The sequence below is a fragment of the Apis laboriosa genome, unplaced genomic scaffold, assembly GCF_014066325.1.
Source record: "Apis laboriosa isolate Shangri-la unplaced genomic scaffold, ASM1406632v1 scaffold70_cov154, whole genome shotgun sequence".
NCBI lineage: Eukaryota > Metazoa > Arthropoda > Insecta > Hymenoptera > Apidae > Apis > Apis laboriosa.
The window spans coordinates 709,632-733,626 of NW_025224195.1; the positions used below are offsets into that span (position 1 = coordinate 709,632).

At 36.0% G+C, this 23,995-nt stretch overlaps 1 protein-coding gene across 1 annotated transcript in view; it reads left to right on the forward strand.

Annotated features, from left to right (window-relative positions):
* Nucleotides 1-23,995, forward strand: part of LOC122719154 — a 117,721-nt gene that overhangs the window by 26,551 nt on the left and 67,175 nt on the right. The window contains exon 2 of the mRNA XM_043944751.1: nucleotides 22,309-22,354. The gene's annotated coding sequence lies outside the window, so the exon portion shown is untranslated. The remainder of the gene's footprint in view (nucleotides 1-22,308; nucleotides 22,355-23,995) is intronic.

Below are 23,995 nucleotides of genomic sequence, written 5' to 3' on the forward strand. Positions count from 1 at the left end.
TCTCTCTCTCTCTCTCTCTCTCTCTCTCTCTCTCCTTTCTCTTTTATCCAACCACGCTCCGAGCAAGCGTCGCCTCCACTTCAAAGCTGGTATTCCATTCCCAAAATCTAATACCGAAAGGGGCCGAATTAGTATAGTTATCGGCCCCGTTCAAACATCTAATTATGGAAAATTCCCACACCTTATGGGCCCCGCTATGTGGAGATAACAAAAGAAATAACACGGAACGATGAAACGTAAAGATGTTTCATTTTGACGCCTGCACAGATTCCCTTTTATCTTAATTAAACCTCCATCGCTCTTCCTTTTGTAAAAAAATAAAATCCCCTTTGCGGCTTCGAGGCCCTATGCGGATGGCCAACCCCTCCCCCTCCCCCTCCCGTCCTTCGAGTCTTCTCTTCGACCGAAAGTCATGGTTTCACGAAAAATCCGTCAAAGCGACGGATACATCCTTGGAAAACGCGCTTAGAGAACGAAGTCGGCAAACAGGTCGCATTTAGTACAATTATCGCGGGATTCGTCTTCCAGGAGTAGCCCCTGTGGGAAGATTGTCCACCACGATGAACGATACGATTCGATGGCGAAACGATTTAGTTGAGCAGCTATAGTTTGCACAGTTAATTATTATATTATCCTAGGAGAGGATTTCAATTGGACGGATATAATACACGTGAAATATTAAATATGATTGTTCGATAATTTTGGAGGATGCAGAGGATACAGAGGAAGAAGAAATTTTTGTTCTCTGTAAGATTTGTAAGTTTAGTTTCTCCTTACAATTATCCTCCCCCTCGTGTGATGAATATGAATAAATATGAACCACGATAGTGCTATATATACATATATATATATATATATATATATATATATATATTCGAATATCAAAGGTTAACGGATTGTCTATCAAAATCGTGATATCTATTGTTCTCGATTCACATTACGCAAATACGTTTCTACCGAAACATCGTTACCCGTTACGCAAAAGTTCACAACTCGTAAACTACCCGTTTACCGTGTAACCCGTCAACAACTTTTATCCATAAATCGATAAACATCCATTTACCAAGTACGTAGCCGAGCTACGTTTCATATCGATGATCCAAAAACGCGAACAATACTATCGTGACAGCGGAATGTCGTAACGCGAATCGTTCAGCGGCGATATCTGGCATACCCGATCGATCGGAAATAAGAATAAAGAGGGTAAAAGGGGGGAAAAAAGGCGTGTGATGAAAGAGAATACTAATTTTGAAAGGCGCTCAATTGAAAAGATTGGATCGAATGTCGAATGAGAATGATATCCCCTTCGTTCGAATTTCCATACGAGGGGAAATTTACGTCACATTATTCTCTGCTTCCACTTGTTTAGATCGAACGTAGACCGAGGTTACGTCACGTGATCAGCCTCTCCACCAAAACTAAGCGTCGTGTCATACGTGACGTCACGTTATCCCCACTCCTCATTGAATATTAGGCGTCACGTGAGCAAACTTTCACCGAGCACCGAGTCACGTGACGCGTCTCTGATATATAAAGGGGAGTAGGGATAATGTGACGTCATATATTGTTCTCCCGCCGCAGGGGAATCGAGTTAGTTTTAACGATAGCAGCGCGCTGTCCTTGTCCGACAACATTGGTTATCAATGAAGCGAGAGAAAAGTCGCGAAAGGTAGTTCCATTCTGCCTCTCGGACCCACCTAAAAAGCGCTGTAAAAAAAAGTACAAGTCGTCGACCAGTCGGCCCACAGCTGTAACAAACGTCCAGATATTATCTCGCCCCGTGTAAACGCATATTGAAAAGCGGTTACGCACTTCGTTAACCGACGTGTATATATATATATACGGGGTGTCTGAGATGTTACAACTTGTAACGAAGGGACGATCCGATTTATTTTTACGCGATTTTATGGTGGGGATTATTTAACGAATGCAAAAGTCTCGTTTATCTTTTTCCTTTTTATCGATGTTCGATATATTTTTTAGCGTACTTTTCATCCGTGTAAAAAAATATCCGTTTTATCGTCACATTGGACACGTTCCCCACAAGTAATATTACGTATGATGAGATTCCCGTAATTTGTTGCTTTATATACGACTTGCTCTCGATATCGAGGCTCGCGTTGGACTGGATCCGCTATCACGTTCCGGGGATAGGACGATCCACGACTCGTCTTCGAGGATATCGTGGACAAGTAGCGGCTATGGAAGAGGCGTTGCGTGATCGAAATTCCTAATCGTCGACTTGTCGGCTGATTTGATATTCCGTGCACGATGCGCGGAGGGAATCGTCTCGTAGGTTGGTCTCTGGTGTTAAGGAAGCCGAGAAACGAGCACGACTGTATGCAAAGAATTCGTCGAAGAACGCGTAGGATTATTTAACGCGGGCAGATTCTTAATTGACGGGTTGCTTCGTTACGCTGGTTGTCGAGGTTGTCCACGTGCTTTTCTTTTCTCTCCTTGTTGTCGTTACGGAAGATTGTTATTTTTTTGAATTATTGATCGCGTTATCGGTTTACAAACTGGATCTCTTAGTCGATGAGTTTGATAAGTATGAATATTTATTCGGGAAAAACTGGTTCAATCGGTTTCAATCCGTTTCCACGTTCTCTCTTTTTGAGAATTATATCTAACTATTGGACGATAAAAATAAACGGGTACACGAAAGATTTTCTACTCTCTCTCTCTCTCTCTCTCTCTCGCGGTTTCATATTTCTTCGTCTTATTTTTATTGATCGAGATGAAATAAATTTCGAATAAGATAAATCCACAGCTTCTTTTCCATCTTTTTAATCAAATTTTTCGCATATAACAGTATAAGATTAAACTTAATCAACAAATTCTATTTTAAATTATAATTTATAATTAAATTAGTAGAAATAAATTATTATCACGTCAAATTAATTTCTAAAAAGTTTCGAGCGTCGTCATAACAATAATAAAAAAAAATATATATATATATAAAAATAAAAACTCTCTTTTAAAAGCGTCTCCAAAAGCAAAAGGAGAATAGCTCGACAATAACGCTATATAACTTGATTGAAAGAGAGAAAAGAAAAAAATTCCCCAAACTGAAAAACACAGTTTCTTCCGACCAATCATCCCATCCTTTCTACAATTATCTCTCAAAAGAAACTCACGGCTGTCTTCATCTGGCATAGAGCGTGAAATCGTGGAAAGCTGGTTTCACGGATCCTCGATGGGGTTGTCGTTGTTGGCCCCAAAACGCGGGGAGGGAGGGGAGGAGAGGGCGATGTCAAAAAAATGGCCGGTTTCTTTAAGCGCCAAGCAGGTTTACGAGACGTTTATTTCCGCTCGGTTGGCGATCCACCAACCGTATCAGAGAGACTCACGGTGGCAGCTCTTCGTCCGAGTCCTTGTCGCTCGTAAATCTCGCGGCCAACAAGACCAAAGGATACGTTTCGTGAATGAGTTACCGGATGCCTCGGTGCATCGGCCAACACGAAATTGGCCCTCGGCTGGTTTGGCCCGGGATCATGAATAAATTCTTCTTTTATCCTCGTGTCGCTAATGGATGCGATACCGACACCCGTGTGCCAGTCACCCTTTCGCGCTCCACCCTTCAATTTCTTTTTCTTTTCTTTTCTCTCTCTCTCTCTCTCTCTTCTTCGTTGCGATGCACACGTTGTACGAATACGTTGGTTCGATAATTTTCGAGACGATTGGATGTCGAGAGAGAGGGATAATAATAATGGAAATGGACGTTCTGGAAAATCATGTAAAAGTGTCGAAATGTGTCTTTATCTTCGAGAATTTTGTTCATTTTTATATAAATATACACGCGAGGGAATGTTGTATATTCGCGAAAATATCTTTCAGGAGAAAATTGAGATTTATTTACGATGGCAAACGACGTTTAGTCGAATACGAATTTTCTCCTAACTGTGTTATGGTTCAAGAAAGACAATTGTTCGAGGCAATTTTTATCGGATCACTGTCTGAATGAAAGTATTATTGAAAATAGATATACGTTTCGAGTGTGTTAACGCTGTTGTTTATCCATGTGTGCACACAATGGCCGTGATTCAAGTGTTGCAAAGGAATAATACTGAAAATGATAATGGAATACTAATGGCAGCTTTAAGTAGCGAGTCGTGAGGATAAATGTATGCTAGTGTATGTCGGAAACCGGGTATAAAGATGAGCGTGCAACACGTCACGAGGGATCGTAAACGTGTCGGAAAGGACAATGGGATCGGGGAAAGTAATACCTAGTACCGTGTGATTATAATAGCATTCATTTATGACCATTGTCTTTAACGAATATCTTCATCGCCTGTTTATGAATTCATTCGACGTGGACAGAATTCGTACTCGAATAAACGTATCGCGTGTTTACACAGAGATACGAAGCGAAATTGAATGAAGATACACAATTTTCTCGATTCTTCTATTTTTTTTTTTTTTGCTCCTAGAAACCAATAAAAAAAGTCTATCTATTCTTCCAACTACTTCGATCGCCTCGATTCGAAGAAAATCGAGGAAAATATAATATATCCAACGATTCGATATCCATTCGATCCGACATCTATTCGATTCGACATCCATTCGATTCGATATCCATTCGATCGATATCCATTCGATTCGACATCCATTCGATCCGACATCTATTCGATCGATATCCATTCGATTCGACATCCATTCGATCCGACATCTATTCGATCGACATCCATTCGATCAATATCCATTCGATTCAATATCTATTCGATCGATATCCATTCGATCAATATCCACTCGACGATATCCATTCGATCGATATCCATTCGATCGATATCTATTCGATCGATATCCATTCGATTCGACATCCATTCGATTCGATATCCATTCGATCGATATCCATTCGATCGATATCCATTCGATTCGACATCCATTCGATCAATATCCATTCGATCGATATCCATTCGATTCAATATCCATTCGATCGATATCCATTCGACGATATCCATTCGATCAATATCCATTTGATTTGACATCCATTCGATTCAATATCCATTCGATCGATATCCATTCGATCGATATCCATTCGATCGATATCCATTCGATCGATATCCATTCGATTCGACATCCATTCGATCGATATCCATTCGATCGATATCCATTCGATTCAATATCCATTCGATCGATATCCATTCGATCGATATCCATTCGATTCAATATCCATTCGATTGATATCCATTCGACGATATCCATTCGACGATATCCATTCGACGATATCCATTCGATTCGACATCCATTCGATCGATATCCATTCGATCCGACATCCATTGGACGATATCCATTCGATCGATATCCATTCGACGATATCCATTCGATTCGATATCCATTCGATTCGATATCCATTCGACGATATCCATTCAATCGATATCCAATCGATTCGATCATTAAATCACGTCACGTGATAATAAAAATTAATCAATCGATGGACAAAATCACTATTAACCTTTCTATTTAACCTTCTTTAAAATACGTATACTTATGATCATCTCTGTACGAATGAAAAATCACGCGATAATAAAAATCGATCGATGGACAAAATTTACCTTCTTTAAGTTATGTACACTAACGATCATCTCTGTACGAATGAAAAATCGTCGTGCGAAATAACCCAAAAAACACTGTTTCACGACAAGCGTGAAAAGTTGATCGGCGATGGCAGCAAGTGATCATCCGTGTCAAACACGCTGAACATGGATCCAGAGAGCCTACTGCCGGTAAATCCTCCCCCTGGTAGGACTTCAATAGCGAGTGGATGCTGCTCCATTCGAGGAGTGGATATCCGGAGTGGTAGCTGTAGGAGCATTATATCTTACACGGGCAGACACGTAGACAGGCACCTAGGGAGGGGGAAGGGGAGGGGGTGGTCTGGAAACAACTCACTCCGGACCTGATCCGAGGCCGGCAGGCATCAACGTTCAGAGTTGCTCCTCTCCGTTTGTTCGTCTGTCCGGTTTCGTCGGCTGGTTTCGTCGTTGGTCCTGGCACACCGTTTGTCGGCTGTCGGCCGGGATGATCCTTAACGCGTGTTTTGACGCGATTAGTGGCCACGGTTCGTGAACAACGTGGCCCATTGTTCCCTGGCCCGCGTGTGAAAACCGTTTCGTTTCGACGTTTCGCTTCTGCTTCCCCCTCCACGGCCGCCTCGTTACGCGCCAATTTTTATTTCGGAGGGAATTACGCTTAATCTTCGGTTAATCATCGAAAAAGAAATTGAACGATGCGTGATGCAAGATAAATTAATAAGAGATTTCGTTAGAATGTTCGGTTAATTGAATTTTATCTTACATCGTTTTCTTTGGGAGAAATTTTCTTAATTGTAGATTAGAATATTTTTTAGAATGTAAATGTAAAGGAAAGATAGTGCAAGATTGGATGAATGTAACGTGGATGATAGATAAATTTATAGATAAATAAATGTAGCACGTGTATTTCGATTGAGTTGGATGGAAAAATATGATAAAAGCGTTAATAATAACAAGTTTAATAATAATAATAATAATAATAATAATAATATATTGTGCTTCTTGCACAATTATTTTCATTATTGCTTACTTTCAAAATTTCAATCGTTTCGATGCAAAACTTATGCAATCGATGTCGTATAAAAAGAAAATTAAATACATTAATTTGCATTAAAATTTCACTAACGATATTACCTTGTATGCGAGAAAGAACTTTCTAGCATATAATCGCTGTTACGTGTTATTCCTTCCTCTCTAATTTAATTTTACGTTCCGCCGATCGTTCAGTTTGCACCTCGTTATTTCTCCCGCCTTAGGAAATGAACCTTTCCTACGAACTGTGCGAAAGAACAAAGATCGACTTCCACGAAGAAACGAGGTACAAGTAAATCGAGACCGGGGCGGCAATAAAATCCAATCACGCGTTCGATTCGTTGTTGTCGCTCTAGCGCCGATCTTTCGAATAACCATCAGTCACGAGTCATTAGAAACCGATCAGTGTACGTGTTTCCAGTTGCTCCCCCGGATGGAGACGCGTATTTTCCACGCGACAATCTAATCGACGAACAAAGTGATCGCGCATGCGCAACCAACCGTACGTCCACCTTATTCGCTATCCTCGAAACGGATCTCGAATTCTTCTATTGCGATTCATAACGCTAACCGGAGATGGGATCGAGTATATCGTATAAATATCAAGCGTGCTAAATAAATTCTCTTTTATTTGTTTATATGGAGAAACTCTGGAACTCGTAGAGGAAGAAAAATTATTCGATTAAACGAAGCAATTCATCATCCAAGGATTGGATGCCACTTGTTTAGAAGAGGGTTCGAGATTTATTAACGTCGAATATTATTTTTCTTCCTAATAAAATACCTAACGTACCTAACGTAGATTTACGAATCTACTTCTCTTCAAAATTCCCTTTCACGATTTACATACGTGCAATATACATATATCTCTGCGACACGTTAGAGTTACTGCGTTTTCACATTTATCCCTTGGATATTTATCGAATTCGATCCAACCACCAGTAAACCAGCTGATAACGTACGATCTGTCGCGCGAAATAGCGGCAGGTACGCCGTGGCAATTGAGCTTTTTTTTTTTCCCCCTTTTTTTCCTTTTTACACCCGCCAATCGGCGCCAATACGGGTATCCGTCTATCATGGGATCGCCGATCGGGCCAATAAACGATCGTTCCTCGCGTTATTTCACAGCGACACGGCCACGAGTGATTGGTAGTTGGTACGGAGGCCGTATTTATCGCCGGATCGTTACACAAACAACGCGGTCACCTTGCATAATTCGAGCCGGGGGCGGTGGAAAGGCTCGCGGTTTTCCTCGTCGAGGGTTAAATCGACGCTCCACTTCCGCCTTATCCTTCAGGCGACGAGAAAACCGATTGATTTATTGGTTCCGGTTAATTATTATCGTATCATCGGATTGTTATCTCTTCCTTATCTCCACGTTTTCGTTTTGATAAATAATCGTGACAGATATTGTGACTAGAAGGGTTGATGTCGACGAGAGGAAATCGTTTCGATAATTAATTTCTTGCGTAAGCAAAAGATGGCAATTTTTTTTGCTAGTTAATTATGATTTATATTTAATCGATTCATCTAATGAATTTATTATAATTAATTAACATTGGAATTACGCATTTTAAATATTTTATTATTTTATATTATATTTTATATTATATTATCATTTTATATTAAGTATTAAATTTTAAATATTTTATGCACGAGTAATTAATTTAGTATAACAAAGATAAATAGAATTATACTAAAATAAATAAATCGCGATCGTTGAAACGAATTGAAACAACAAATAAACATCTATCCAATTATTAATAATTTTATATCAACGCTTAGAAAATGTAACGAATCTCTGTTCGTTTTTAAATTTTCTCTGGGAACCTAGTATGTTTTATAAATGAATACTTCCGTTACGGTATACACGAATGACCACCGGTAAAACGGTATAGTTATCAGCTTGAATTTCCACGAGTCAAACAATGGGTTCCAAGTATCATCCGTTTACTGCTGATATTTTGTCTACGTCCCTTGAGTAGGTATAAACGTTGCTCGAGTCGTGCCGCGCAAGGCATAAATCATTCGAAAGGACGCTTATACGAGTGTACGCGTTTATGCGCTTCACTCTCGGTGTATAGAGGGGTGTGTGCGAGCGTGAGCAATAATTATGAAACCAATACCAATAATCATACGCGCATGTGTATAATAATGAATAGATCGCGGATGTTTACGCAGACGCGAATTTTTTTTATTTTAACGAAACTTAATAATACAGCTAATTTGTCTTACCTTTTACACACGCGTAATTGATTTTAAACGTTTTCACTTTCTTCACCCGTGCATTCGTCTTACAAATTTCTCCAAATACGTTACAACAACCCGCGTAAAATAACAATAATCAAAATAATTTCTAGAATGTACAAATATATATTATACAATATCTCCCAACACTCGTATATATATATATTTCATCATAGATATAATATAAACTCCTTACCAGAACAATTAATTTCCAAAAATTATTATCCATCCCCGATGATTCGATTGATTCCATTGTTTCCATTTCCTATCCTCGTGTCGAATGATCGGCGACCGGCTCCTCGAAAAAGAGAAGAGAAACGATTGGTTTCGATTATAACGCCCTTTCGCCGATAAAATGTCGTCTCGCCGCCCCGTCATCCCGGTTGACAGTGCGGTAATTGAGACGCGATTTCTCAGCGATAATCCGACAGGTAAATTACTCCAGATACGTATAAGCCGTTGGTCCCTGCGAGTTCCGGCTTCGTTGTATCTATCTATCTCGCTCGCCTCGTTCCCCGCTTTTGGTAACATCTTGTAATACCGAGTCACCTGCGCGTGTCAAAACGATCGAGGGATTAACGCTTTGCGCCGGATCGAGAACAACGTTGCTCGTTATCGTCCCTGTCATTCATCGCTGGTTAAAGAGATCTCGCTTCGCATATTCGGACGTATACATCTCTCTTTCTTCGCCACGAATTGCGCTGTATTTCTGCGTATTTTTGCCTTGTATTCACGTTCTCGAGATAGAGAGTATATAAGTATATACTAATTTGGTCGATCTTCGTTCGTAAAATGATGGCTACGTATGGTCACGTGTTTCGTTTATCGATGTTTCGATACGGGATTATTGGCATTTTAATAGGATTGTTTGCGGTTAATGGAAATTTTAGAGGAAGTGTTGAGCGTCTAGCTCATATATATAAATAGGAGGAGGTATTTGTCAACATCGTTGAAAAACATCGATGGTTCGTGATAATTGGCGAAAGTAAAATATTTCTGTTATTGTTTCTTTTTTTTTTATTTTTTTTTTTTATCGATACAATATTTCCTGTTAATTTGAATTTTTATCCTCTCCTTTCAACGGGGGAATGCTTGTATTAAATTTGTGTCGATAAATTTTAAGTATATATAATCTTAGGATAGAATATAAAAATGTTACGTATCGAGAAGCGTTAAAAATTTATTGAGTAATAATAATAATAATAATAATAATAATAATGATGATGATGATGATGAATTTCTTAATTCAATGCCTTTTCACTTTTGTGAAATCTGACGTTACGTTTCATGTTTCATTTGTTCGAAATGTACAAGTATACAAGTTTTTACTCGATAAGAACAATTTGTCGATTGTAATGCTATGTATATGGCGAACTGGTTGATTGCTTTCTAACATATTGGAAGAAATATTTCAATTGATAGAGATGTATATTTTATTTGTACAGCACCCGTATACATTTACGCATTTCACGTTTCATTGGTGTAATAAAATTTGGTGATTATCATACAAATGTTAGTAGGAAATATAATTCACAAGAACTGGATATTTATGAAAATTTATGTCTTTATATCTCCACACTGTTAACGCGTTACGAAATTGATATGATTACTATGTTTTTCGTGATCATTCCATCAAATGCATTCTCTCTCACGTACAGTCCCGTTCACAAGTCGTCAAAACTCGAGCAAACTCGTTAATTTAAAACGTAAGCTTATTAGAATTTGAAGTAGAATTTATCAATTTCTTTTTTCTCTCTAAATATTTTTCCCGATAATTCCTTCCTTTTCTTCGATTGAATTAAAGTAAAGAATCTTATAAACGAAATTATTTATTACAAAATTATGACTACTTGACGAAAAGTATAAGTTTTAGATTGCAATAAAATTAAATAAAATCATTTGATTCTTCTATCGAGAGTAATAACGAGTAAAAACATTTCTTTTTTTACTTTTCTAATAGTTTATTTTAATTTATAATTTTCTGGTAGTTGATTTAATAATTATTAAACATCGAACGACTTGTAAACGAGACTGTACACGCTTCGATATGTTATCCGATATTTTACCGATATTTACCTCGTTTTGATCGAAAGGAGAAAGCAGCGTCAAGATCGAATTATCGAAAACGATTTATTCGATTCTCGAGACGATTTATATACACACACATCGTGTTTCGATCGGCCCGATTTCACGTCGATTACGGCGGCGGGCCGAATTTTAATGCGAAAATCAAACGAGACACGATTTAAATTAAACCTCATTCCACCGATCAACAAATTGAGAAAGTTAACAAATTGTACCCGCGATATTAAAAATGACATTTATCCAATCCACGTTCCGATTTTCTCTTTCAATATTCCATATACATATGGATCGTACTCTATCGATTATTTCGATTACTTGGAGAGAGGAGGGAGGGATACGATTTTCCACGTCTCGTAAAGTAAACCTTCCACCTTTAAACTCCGCCATTATCCTCCGTGGACGATAGATAAATTTCGTATTCAAACGAGCGGGTAGATTCACGGTATCCGTGTGTACAAATTGTGTGTATCCGTCCGTACGGATAGAATCCGAATTTTAAAAAAGGGGACCGAGGGGAAGGGCACAGAGAGAGAGAGAGAGAGAGAGAGAGAGAGAGAGAGAGAGGAGGGGGAGAAGTGTTGTGGGTCAGGCGCTAATAAATTCCCTATCTTATTGTGACGCAGCGATAAATTCCTTGGGGTGGGATGAAAGGAGGCGCCGAGCGATACGTGGCGCCGGATCTTTATTCAGTCGATCGTCTATACCTGACTTTTCCTCCCATTTCCCTATTTTACGTCCTTGTTACGGTTATGATACGGCCGCCGTGACGAGCGTGCGTAATGCAACAATCGTAACGAGATCGTTCCACGTTCCGCGACGCAAACGTAAAACGTGGTTTTATCGATCCCTCCGTGGTAAGTGATAGACAATGCGAGAAAAATAAAGAGCAACGGGTTTGAAATCGTTTAACAACGCGGAGTTTAAGGATTTAAAAAGAATTGTCGAGTTCAGGATTTTATTCCATTGTTTATTATTATATTATTCGAAACGCAAGTTTAACTATAATTTAATTTAACTAGTAAAATATAATAAAAATTGAACATATTTTGGGAAAGGATATATATGTATTAAAATCATACATTTTATTAATTGAATTGATCATTGAGTCATTAAGTAATAAACTGTTAATCGTATGTAAAATCTATATATATATATAGTTTAACAAATTTCTCAACAACAAAGTTTTCTTCTGTCTAGTTCTACTATAACAATTTTTATGGTAAGTATCTCTGAGAGATAAAAAAATACGAATGAAACAATTATATGACCAATTTGTTCGTGAAATATCAAAAAAAGATCCCATTGATTGCATCGATGTTATTCAAACAAAGAATCTCTAGAAATTGAAGCAACGCGTAGCTTCAATTCAGAGCTTCGGTTCAATTTGCTACGGTCCGGTAACGCTCGACGAAAATCCGAAGATTCAACGAAACGGCGATCGACAGGTCTCATCGAAGGGAAAGCAGCAGTGTTGACCATATGCTTCCGTTTCCTCGAACCTCTTGTGCGCCAAAGGTTCCACAACAAATATGCGTTTCACGATGCGAGAAGAAGAGGATCGGGGATAATTTACGGGTGACAATATTTCGTGAAAAATTCTCCGATTTCCAGGCACGCGCGCATGCGCACAACCGTGTGAACGAGCGAGACTTGACGCATGCGTTCACACTTGAACGCGGCACGCACGATTTGTCGCGTTTACCCGACGAAAAGAAAATATTTGTCTCGGTTCCCTTAACTAGCACCGATCCCTGACGCTTAAAATAATTTCTCTGACGATTCTTTACGAATGGCGTCTCGGTCGGATGTATAAATACGCCCCTTTAATAATTTTCTCGATCGTCGGAGGACGCGTACATATTTATATTCAAATTTTATGTCAATTTTTAGAGCTATATATGATCGGTACACTTCACGTGCGAGGAACATTTGAAATGATTGAACTGTGGAAATTTATGTGTGCATTTGTGGAAAATTTAAATACGCGAAAAGATGAGAAAATATTCGACGATACAAAATACAATATTACGATATTTCGAACGATATTTCGTTCATCTTTATAACCTTTATTTCAAATAAAAGAATAGTATAATAATAAATTAAAATATTCTATTATATATTTACAGTTGAAGAAAAAAAACTGATTTCGAAACTTTTCAATAGCCAATTGAATCTCACCGTTTAAATCTCCCAGCATACGTAACAAACAGTGATTATAAATACCAATCTCTCTTTTCGGTTTTTTATTCACCGGTGAACTGTCACCGGTAACAAACTTTCCCAACGTAAATACGTATTAATCTCGAGATTACAACGCAACGAGGGCGAAGAGACGACGATCCTAGATTGAACTCGGGGAAGATCGTTCGAATTCCACGTGAGGAAAATCCGACCAGTCACGCCGCTTAATCCGTAGGAGGCAATCACTGGCCGGCCGGACGCAACGCAAGACAACTCCAAAGACAAATTGTTGGAATATAACGAGTGGAATGGAACGAGATCGACCGTGTTTTAGCACGGAAAGAAAATGAACTTTCGTTTCGTTAATCCGATTCACTGATTGGCAAATCGGGTATTTTTATTCGTGTATATATATATATATATATATATATATATATATATATATAAATCGAACGGAATGAATCATGTCGCATGTCGATCCTCGCATCGAGATTAGACGAACTTAATTCCCAGTTGACGACAGTAATGCCCGATGATTCTTGGTTAAATTGCTTTCTCGAATAATTTATCGTTTTTTCGTTTTTATTTTTTTTACCTTCGATTTTAATCCTCGATCGAGGCAAAATTGTACTCGAGAGAATGGCGAGACTTTGAGGGGGGATTTCTTCAAGATTCATTTGCTCTATGTGTGTAAATGTTTTATGAAAACGAGGAAGATTTTCCTGCAAGGTATTCGAATACTAGCAAAAATCGAGCAAGAGAATAATTATATTTTTTTTTAATAAATAAATATTATCAAATTCTTAAGACTTTGTCGCTAATTTTATTTCGTGAATTTGGAGACCATCGTCCAGATGAATCAGGCTCGATAAAAATTACGAGATTTACGACTGGTAAATACAGATTATGCAGAGCCACTAACCTGATCGATTTCGTTCGAACAGGCCAAGAATCGATAATAAGCTCGTGGGTAGCTCCTTATACGGTCTTCATTTGCATACGTTTCGTGCAGTTCGCAATATTCTTTTATTTCTTAATAATACGGGAGAAAGTATATAGGCGGATATGCATGCGTGCACGATCCACGTCGTCGCTGTTTGATTATTATACAAACAAGTTCGAGGAGCGATATAAAACGATGGAATCGTTCCAATTGTTGAACATTCGAATCACCTTGCCATTTTTAGACTTGAAATATAAATGTAGGGTAATGGGAATTTCTCGATTTTCTTTTTTTTTTTTCTTTTTTTTTTTTTTTCAAATGTTTAGAAATTTAACGTGGTTTACACAACATTTGCAGCCGTGCATTGTCGATAAATCGATTGTAAATCAACGACTTACAAACATTATTTCGACATATATCGATTTTTATGCGTACGTATACGGCGATGTCCACACCCTTTCCGCAACTATACGAAGACTTAACAACATTGAGAATCTGGGATACGTTATATTTGAATATTCTAATTCAATAAACCTATTGAATAATTTAGATATTGCACGAGAAAGGGGGGATAATTCAGGTTAATCCGATTTAACCAATACTTTTAGCGATATTTTAGCAAAGATAAAAGTGTATGCTAGATTCGCATACGAAGCGATTTAAGAAAATATTCTCAACTATCTTTCTATAATCTTTAATAAATTCGTTTTTTTAAGAGGTTAATCGATAAATTAAAGAAAACCGAAACGTTTTCTAAATATAAAACAACCAGGATAATTTACACCAGGAAGAGAAAAAACTATTGGAAAACCCGCCATTTTTGCTACTATCTCTCGTACATATCGTCATATCGAATCGATATAAAAAAATACGTATACGATCGTAACCTATGCTTCCAATGGTGGACGAACGTATTTACGACGAGCATAATTCTTATTAAATTAAGCCTCGTTACGGATGTGGCCTCGTTCGTTACATTCACAGCCGGACAATATTTTCGATAGGTGAACATTATACATTTGTTCGTCGCGTTACGCACGTTCGATCGGTACAATCGGTTATCGACCGAGCTCGTAAAACTCGAAAAATAGCGGATCGAAACGAGCGTCCAATCGAGATTCGAGATATTGAATCTCGATCGGAGGTCGTGTTTCGTGTTCCGGGAACTCGAGTTCCCGCCCCGTCTTGAGACAGGACCGACTCGAAATCGAAATTGAAAGCGGAGCGTGCCGGTATTAATCAATTTCGCGCCTCGCTACGTGTGCGCGCGCAGGTAGGAAAAGGAGAGAAAGAGAGAGAGAAAGAACGAAAGAGGAAGATGCGAGATATTTATCAAAGAAGTTCCTTCGTGATTGAAAAATGAATATCTACTATACCTGAACAAACAGATTGTTCAGGATTGTTCTATAAACTGTTTTGAAAATGATAGATTATAATTAAAATTATTAAATGTAAAATTGGTAATTCAAATATTTGTAATTAAATATTGAATTTAATTTATTAGAAAACATCTTCGAGATTACATTACATATCGTACGTGCATAACTTCTCTTGAACAATCTCTCACTCTTCCGGACAATTATCTTCTAAATTAAAAAGATAGAAAAGAATTGAAATATCGATTGCTTCAATATAATTCATTTACGAAAAAAAAAAGAAAAAAAAAAAAGAAAAACGACAAAGATTTCTCGATAGAGAAGGGTAGAGGGGAAAAAGGAGGAGAAATGTGGAGAACACGAGAGCAACCTTCTCCACGTTGGATTGGCTCTGTACCGGTTGATCGATTAAAAAGAAGCGGAACGAAAATGTGGCCAATGCATCGGCCGTACAAACTGTAAACGGGATAGGGCGGCGACGCGCGTTTCTTTCCCGTGGAATTTCGCTAACCTGTCGTGCAAACACGCGGCAGACCTGAGGAACGGCTATTGACTAGTCTGACCATTTTAATGGCGCCAGAAATACCGCGCGAAACGGTCACACTTGAATACATCTTACGATACTCGCTTAACGCACGTCCTCCATCGAGGGGAGCTATTATTTTATCAGGGTAAATGGTCCAGTTATTACTTGCGTTTAACTGCTAGAACAACGAGTAAGAAAAGAAATGTAAAAAAAAAAAAAGAAAAGGAATAATTAAATTTAATTATATTTTTAAAGAAATATATATTTAAAATTCAAATCATTGCAACAAGTTTTGTTCAAACTGTATCACAGTGCACTTTAACCAGAAACAATGGCTAATAGAATAAAAGTTTCATTGTAGTTTCATAAAAGTTATTTGTATATATTTCTCTGTTATATTTATATAATAAGATCAAGATAAGCTATGCTTGGAATCGATTGGAGGAATATAATTGAGGAACGAGATGAACTTCGTTTCAACGTGAAAACTATCTTTTAAAGAAAATTATAAGCTTGGTGTAGGTTATAAGGAAGGATTTATACAGTTTTCTGTGTTATTTTCTGAAAAAAAGAAAAGCATCGAGCAAGATGTACATCCTAACTTGTTTAGGAAAATGAATGCTTATGAACGTTTATTTTTCAATTACATTTGTTTTTTTTTCCATAATTACGATAATATTTTCACCGAAAGGTGTAATTTTTAGTTATATCCATAATTACGTAATTTAGCAATCGTGTTGAACTTTCTATATTTTTCGCGTCATTGTGTAATATTGTCTCTTCGAGCGTTTTTTTTTTTTTTTTTTTTTTTTTCGTCTTTCGGCGTTCACGCGAATAAATTATGCAATTACGACCAGAATTTTGTGCTTGCTTCTATCTTTTATCTGTAACTGTTGTCCAGTCATTCTTTCAATATCACGTCTAGAAAAAACGATGACATGCAAAAAGTGATTCGAAACGATAAGAAAAAAGAAATTTTAGCAACGAACAAATTTTTATCATATATTCGAATTTTCTAACTTCGCTTATTTTTTTAAATATTTCTAATTTCAAAAATTACACCCAATTATATTTAATCATTTTTGCAATGCAAACGTCCACACGTTTCGTCCAAAGAATTAAATTTAAAATTTTGCATCGTTTGATCGATGAGTGAAAAATTTATTTAATTACCTTAACTCCATCGCAAAGAAAGCAGCGAGATTCACAAAATCGAAATTATAATTGAAAATGAAATTGAATCCAAGTGATCGTCGGCTCGTTGCTTGATACGATTCACTGGGCATCACGAGACCAAGAATCAACAAAGTATACGAACAAAAGGCTTGCGAAAAAACAAAAAGCTTTTCTTTTTAAGTGGAAACGTGCTCGCGTTACGTCAATCTAAAAATAATCAACCTACGTAAGACGCAATGCTTTTGCAGAAACAACTTTCCTCTCCGTTCAACGATGAAAATATTCTCGTCAACCCGAGAATGGAGAATGTAAAAAGAGAGAGAGAGAGAGAGAGAGAGAGAGAGAAAATAAGAAGGAAAAAGAAAGGAAGAAATAATCGGAGCGCCATCGATTTGACGTATCTTTTAATTCCTTCTGGCGCAATTTATTACCTCAGTCGAACTGGTTTGGAAATTGTGCGTCACCATAAATGCCGGCCTTGTCTTCGAATTACGAAGGGTACGTCGACTCTGCTTAAGGTGGAACAAAGGCAACGAGTCGGCTATAAGGTCATTGATTAAATCTACCGCTTAATTTCACCTGACAATCCCTCGCCGTTATCACGGACGTATCGAGACGACGAAGGAATGGTGTTACATTGTACGTACGCGATTTACACGTGAGTGTGAGAGTAAAATTGTCCGTGTAGAATTAAACAAGAAACGTGTAGAATTAAACAAGAAACGTGTAGAATAATCGTTTAATTAATTTTAAACGCGTATGATCGACGTGACTATTATTATTATTATTATTATTACGTATATAAAAGAAGAAACATTTAAATTAATATTCCTTTTTTTTTTTTTTTTGAAAATTCACCGATCTTGAATAATTCGATATTGGAAAAAAATCATTAATAAGTTTATAAAATTATTTATGATAAAATATAAGATTAATCGGTGTAAAGAGATGTATTTATTGTAAAATCTGATAAGAATGAAACTCCTGTTCATTAAAAAAAAAAATCGTTGTCAAGTATCGTATCGTTGTCAATGAATATTTTCGATGAATGGATAACAATCTTCGATGTTTTAGTTTTGATAGTAATCTAAACTATCTAATTTCAAAGAGAAGATATGGATCACGTTAAAAGAGATTTGTTTTCGCAGTAGTAAAATCGATTGATTCGTTTGAGGTACGATATTATCGTCCAGTATTCGATGAATTTTGTGACAATCCAACGCTCTACCATGTAAGTACGTTCGTAACTTTGGTTGGAATGTCGCTAACTGGGTATGCAAATACCCATGTCCGGTACTTATGCATTGGCTGTGAGTGCCATTTAATGGCATTACAAACTTGAAACCCGGCTTGCGCGCTTCGAATGCACGCATTTCGTTTCTTCTTTTTTATCTATTTATTTATTTTCGATTTATTAGTGTACACGTTTCATCGTTAATAATTCTTCGCCATTTTTCATATAATTAATTTCACATAATATTAATTCAACTTAATTAATCTTAAACCACTTAATCTACACAAGTACACGCGCGAATTAAAATCAATGTTTTAATTAAAATATTTTAACCCTGACGGATCTATTATCCATTTCTCCTCCAATTTTATTAGCGAAAAATAATTGTCAATAACCAAATATTTATAACAGAGCTGGTTGAAAAAGTTAAACCAAGTTAAAATTACTTTTTAAAGTAATTATTAAAATACTTTAAAATTATTCAAAATTATTTAAAATTAAAATTACTCGTTAAAATACAATACTTGAACAACATTTATTCGTAGCTGCTATAACTGATTCGCTTTTCCAATATAACCATTACAGTCATTATTATCCCGTTTTTCGGAACGATAAATTTTTTCCAATAAAAAAAATATCATTTCTATTCGCTCGTTAATAACAATCAAAATATAAACATAATGAATAATCTTTATTTTAAAACATTTTTCAAACGGTAGCTCGGTAGGTAGAAAACCACGTGTTTCGTTTCTCGAGAATGAAAGAAATGTGGCGCTTATGGGGATTACAATCTTACGACGGGTGCGTTGTTGCCATGTAAATCAGTCGACGAGACAAAAAAAAAAAAAAAAAGAGAAAAGAAAAAGGAGAACGTTTGAATGCAATCCACACACAGTATTTTGAAAACTAGGGTTTAACACCGTCTAAATCTCAAGTGGTTCCTCAAACAGAGCAACGCGTTGGATGTATAAGGAATTCGAGTCACGTTGCGTTATGCAACACTGTTACACACTCTCGAAATTCGCCGTTCTCAAAACAAACAAACGAAATAATCTCTTACTCTTAGCAAGTTTCGCGTAATAAATTATTTCGAATGTGTAAATATTAGCCGGTGTTCTAAAAAAAAACGTTTGAACGATAGTTGAAAAAAAACTCGAAAAAGAATCCGGAAGAAAAAAAAAAAAAAAAAGAAAAATATTTCCACGAAAATGAATTAATTTATTAATCGAACGAGAATTGTTACGAGTTTCGACGAGGCGCGAAGCGGTCGTGTCAAATATATAAACGGCGGCACAAACATCGATTGTCATTGATAATCAAAATATTAGATTTAACGGAGTCGCGCGGCAGACACGGAGCAGAACGGACGTGTTTCTCTCCGTTCCTCTCAAGAATATTGTATTGTTTAATAAATTAAATAATTTCGTGGAATAATAGTTTTTTAGTTATAAATTAATTAATTATTTGTAATTATTTTTTGTAATTTGTAATTATTATTAGTGAAAATTCTTTCTGCGCAAAATTTCTCCAATCTTTGAATATTTTTTTTTTTTTTTATTAGATATTAAGAAAATATTAAAGAATTTTACAATTTTTTAATTCGTTTCGAATAATTAGAAAATAACAAGCTTTAACTGCAGATTCGTGAGGTAATTTCGAGTAAAATTTTCCTTTGCGAAAACTATAATTTTTTAAGAAGTTATTAACAAACTCTCAATAGTAATTTACTTCTTTAATTCCCTTTTATCTAAATTTATAAAAATATATCTTATTTTCGTTAATTCTCCCAATTTTTAAAACTTTCTACTTATATATATATATTCGTTAAATTAATCCTGAATTCAACTGCTCGTTTCTTATCTCACAGATCTTTAAATTCTTCATTTAGATGGAACGACAATAGACTATTACTTACGTTATATTATTGTAGTGACAGAAATCGTTGCATAGAAATTGTGACTAAATCGAGCGGTGCAAAATGTCGTTTATTAATGCATTATGATTGCCTGTCAAATTATTTCACGCTCGTACAAAGCACTAAGTGCGTACTCAACGTTCCAACATATCGTAATACTTGAAACTTATTCAAGCAATATCGATTATTTCGTATCGAGTGAAACGTTTCAACGCGGATCGAACTCTCCATTTCTCCCCCATTTCATTATCAATAGTTCGTGTTTCCATATATATATATATATATATATATATATATATATTATGCAATGATATATTCGCGATATCTGTGTTAGAATTATTAAAGATCGGAGGGAAGAATAAAAATTATTGCATCGCGATGATTTTACGAAAATAATAATTTTTGGAGATAGAAAACTCTTCTTCGATATTTTCTACTTTTACTACTTTTTCTATTATACATATAATAGTTTGAAAAAAATTATATATTTCTCTATTTAAAATTAATTTCTCGCGCATCAGATTAGATACCTCGTTTCTAAATTTTTTAATGGCATATAATCTGGTAATTCGACAAAATTTGTAGTTGTAAAAATTTCAAAGTGTATAACAACGTCTTCGTAGTTCAGGATAAAATCTTATCTCGTGCTTAAGTATACTCTAACATAGCCTAAGTAAATACAATATTTACTTATAGACTGTCAAAAAAATTGTTAACACATTAAATATTATTACAAACATTATTGCAAATTGGAAACGTTCAATTCGCAAAATTTATAAATTGATACGATAAAATCGCTAGTCAGCAACACGTATCTACATTGGCATTTGAAATATCGAAGGGGCACGAGTAATTCGTATCTGTATATCGAGGAAATGGACGCGATGTATAACGAAGCAACCGTGCGCTCACTCGGATTTTATCCGTGATATATTTGTGTGCAGGGTACGCACGTGGTGAACACACAGGGTGCTGACCCCTCGCAACGGGGCGCTGCACAGCGGGGCGCCGGTGCCCCGCGCCTTTTACCTTGTTCCGCGTTTCCAACCCGACAAATTCAGTTTTCTAGGCGGTGCTGCTCTAGGTCGCGCGAGGTTGGCGCGTCAACGCACCGTGAAGGACGACTTCTTTGAATCTTTCCGCTGCTTTAAATCTCTCTCTTCCTCCGGAGAGAGGAGAGGCCCGGTCGCGTGCTTCCAAATTATTTTTTTATTACTCTGTGACGTTTGCCAATTTTAATCAAGGTTAATCAAGGTTTATTGATTATTTAGCAGATTATTTTCAAAAAGTTTGTTTTAATAAATAAAACGAATATTGAAAGAAAATTTAATAATGGGAATAAAGTTAGTTAAAGATAATTTATCGTTCGAAAATAATGTGATAATAATGATTGTAGTGGGTTACATTGGAAAAGCGAATCAGTTATAGTAGTTAATATAATAATAATAAATGTTTAAGTATTTTAATTACTTGAAAATTAATACGTCCTGGAATTGCATCCACTTTAATTCCTAATGATGGGATAGTTCATGAATGAATTACATCTGTTGAAGTAGTAATTAATCGTAAAGGAATTCTTATTGGAATAATTATTCGAGTATCAAAAGTATTGAAGAGTAACTTTACTCGAAATTTTTAAGTAGTTTAGCTCTTTCAGTTTGGGTTAATGGCAGCAATTCAGAAATGATATTTTTTTTATTGAAAAAAAATCTATATTATTTAATAATCTTTTTAATATTAGATTCGAGGTAAATTTATCGATAAGATTTATCATTATGGGCAATATTATTACAGTTATTACCCATAAATACTATAGTTACATTGATATAACTATTCATAATTATTGTTCAATGAATATATTATGAATTTTATTAATACCATTTATTATGAATATCGCTCGTAAACTATCTAATTTTTTATAATAACAAAACATGTTCCATTTATTGCATCATATTCGAAAGAATAAAATTTCGCGAAAGTAAATTAAATGTTTAGATAATGATGGAAAATTTTTGATTTGAATTATTGATTTAAAAAAAAAAATCGAATGTTTCAGGTGGCGACTCACTTGGTCAAAGTTCGATCATACTTGGAGGTATCACGTAAGTATATATGTATTTCTCAATAACGTAAACACTTGTGTATGAATATCAATTCATGAATTTTTCTTGTATAAATAGTTGGGAACTATTTACTTTCCCAACTATTAGGCATTCAAAAAAATTGTTAACACCGGGAGAACAATTTTCATTTAAACATATGTCCAAAAATATCTGTTAAAATATTTAAAGAATGAATCCATTTATGTTTCATTTCTTCATTCATAAAAATATAACGCGATTTGCATAAACATGTTGTTTAACAAATTCCAAGAAAAGAAGAATTTTAACATTTCGCAACGAGTGGATTGATCGAACAACGTTCGGTTAAAAAAAAAAAGTAGACGTGATGACACGAAAGCAGATATTTTTTTTTTTTTTTTTGACGAGTACAGATGATTCCTTTTTCTCATGAAAAGTGAAAGCAGCATTTTTTGTCGAGGGATATCGAAATATCGTAATATTGGAATTAAGCGGCCCATTAATTAGTAGGCAAATTAAGGGTAAACATTTGAAAATCGTTGGAATTTTTTCATTCTTTCTTTTTTCTTTTTTCTTCAAGGGCCCACACGTGTGATGTCTGCATGTCATTCTAAACTTACCAACACCATCGCAATGCATCGCGCACAGAGACACGCGTGAATAACGTGGCTGTTACCACTTAACACACATTTTCACAAGTCGAGCCCCACACCGGTGATTTATAATAAATTCCCTTAATGAACCTGGTCGAGAACGAACGGTGTGGACACTCGAAGCTTTTCTTTTTTTTTTTTTTTTTTCCAACCTCTCCCTCCCTCCCTGAATAAGATATCACGTTTTTTCCCCCCTCCTATCTTTATGTCTTTTTCTCTTTTCTCTCTCTCTTTCCATCTTTTTTTCCTCTTCGCGAGAATCGGAGGTGAGTTATTGGAGTAACGAGTAACGTCAGAATAAAATTTCGAAAGGGCGCGCTTTTTCGACAAATTTTTCAATTAATGTTTCGCGTAAATTAGATGCAGATGTCGATAAAAAAGGGACGATTTATATATTACGGATTTTGGATCGTCGTATGTGCTTCATCGATTTATATTCTGGGTCGAGATAAAAACTTATCAGACAAATTTTGTTTCAATTTAACGTATCCTTCTTTCACGTTAAATCGAAGCAATAATTTTACATTTTATCTTAATTTAATTTTTAATAAATTTCGTCAATAAATGTCTGATCTGTTTCCTTTGCTAATATCTATGCGATTTCGATCATTCGATTCCTTTTTTGAAATTTACCCACGTCGTAAATTCGTTTTTGGATTCGTTCTCACGCGTAAAATAATTTATTATTCGTCAAGTTGACGTTAAAACGGCGTCTTCGATCGCGTTGCATGTCGAAACAAGGGCATGATCTACGATTCAAAATTAGTTCCAGTTTGGCTTTGATTCCGAGAAATTCTTGGCAGCGCGCGAGACGCCCATTTTCGAAACGGGTTCGTTTTAATATTTTTGCACGTCGGACTGCAAAAACCACTTTCGATCACGATTGTTGATTCTTCGTTATTCAAATTATCGTGTCAAATACTTGCCAAGAGATAAATAAGCGGAGAAAAGAGTTGACCATTGAGCTATGAAGAGCAATAAATTTTCTATTTTCTACTATCAACACGGA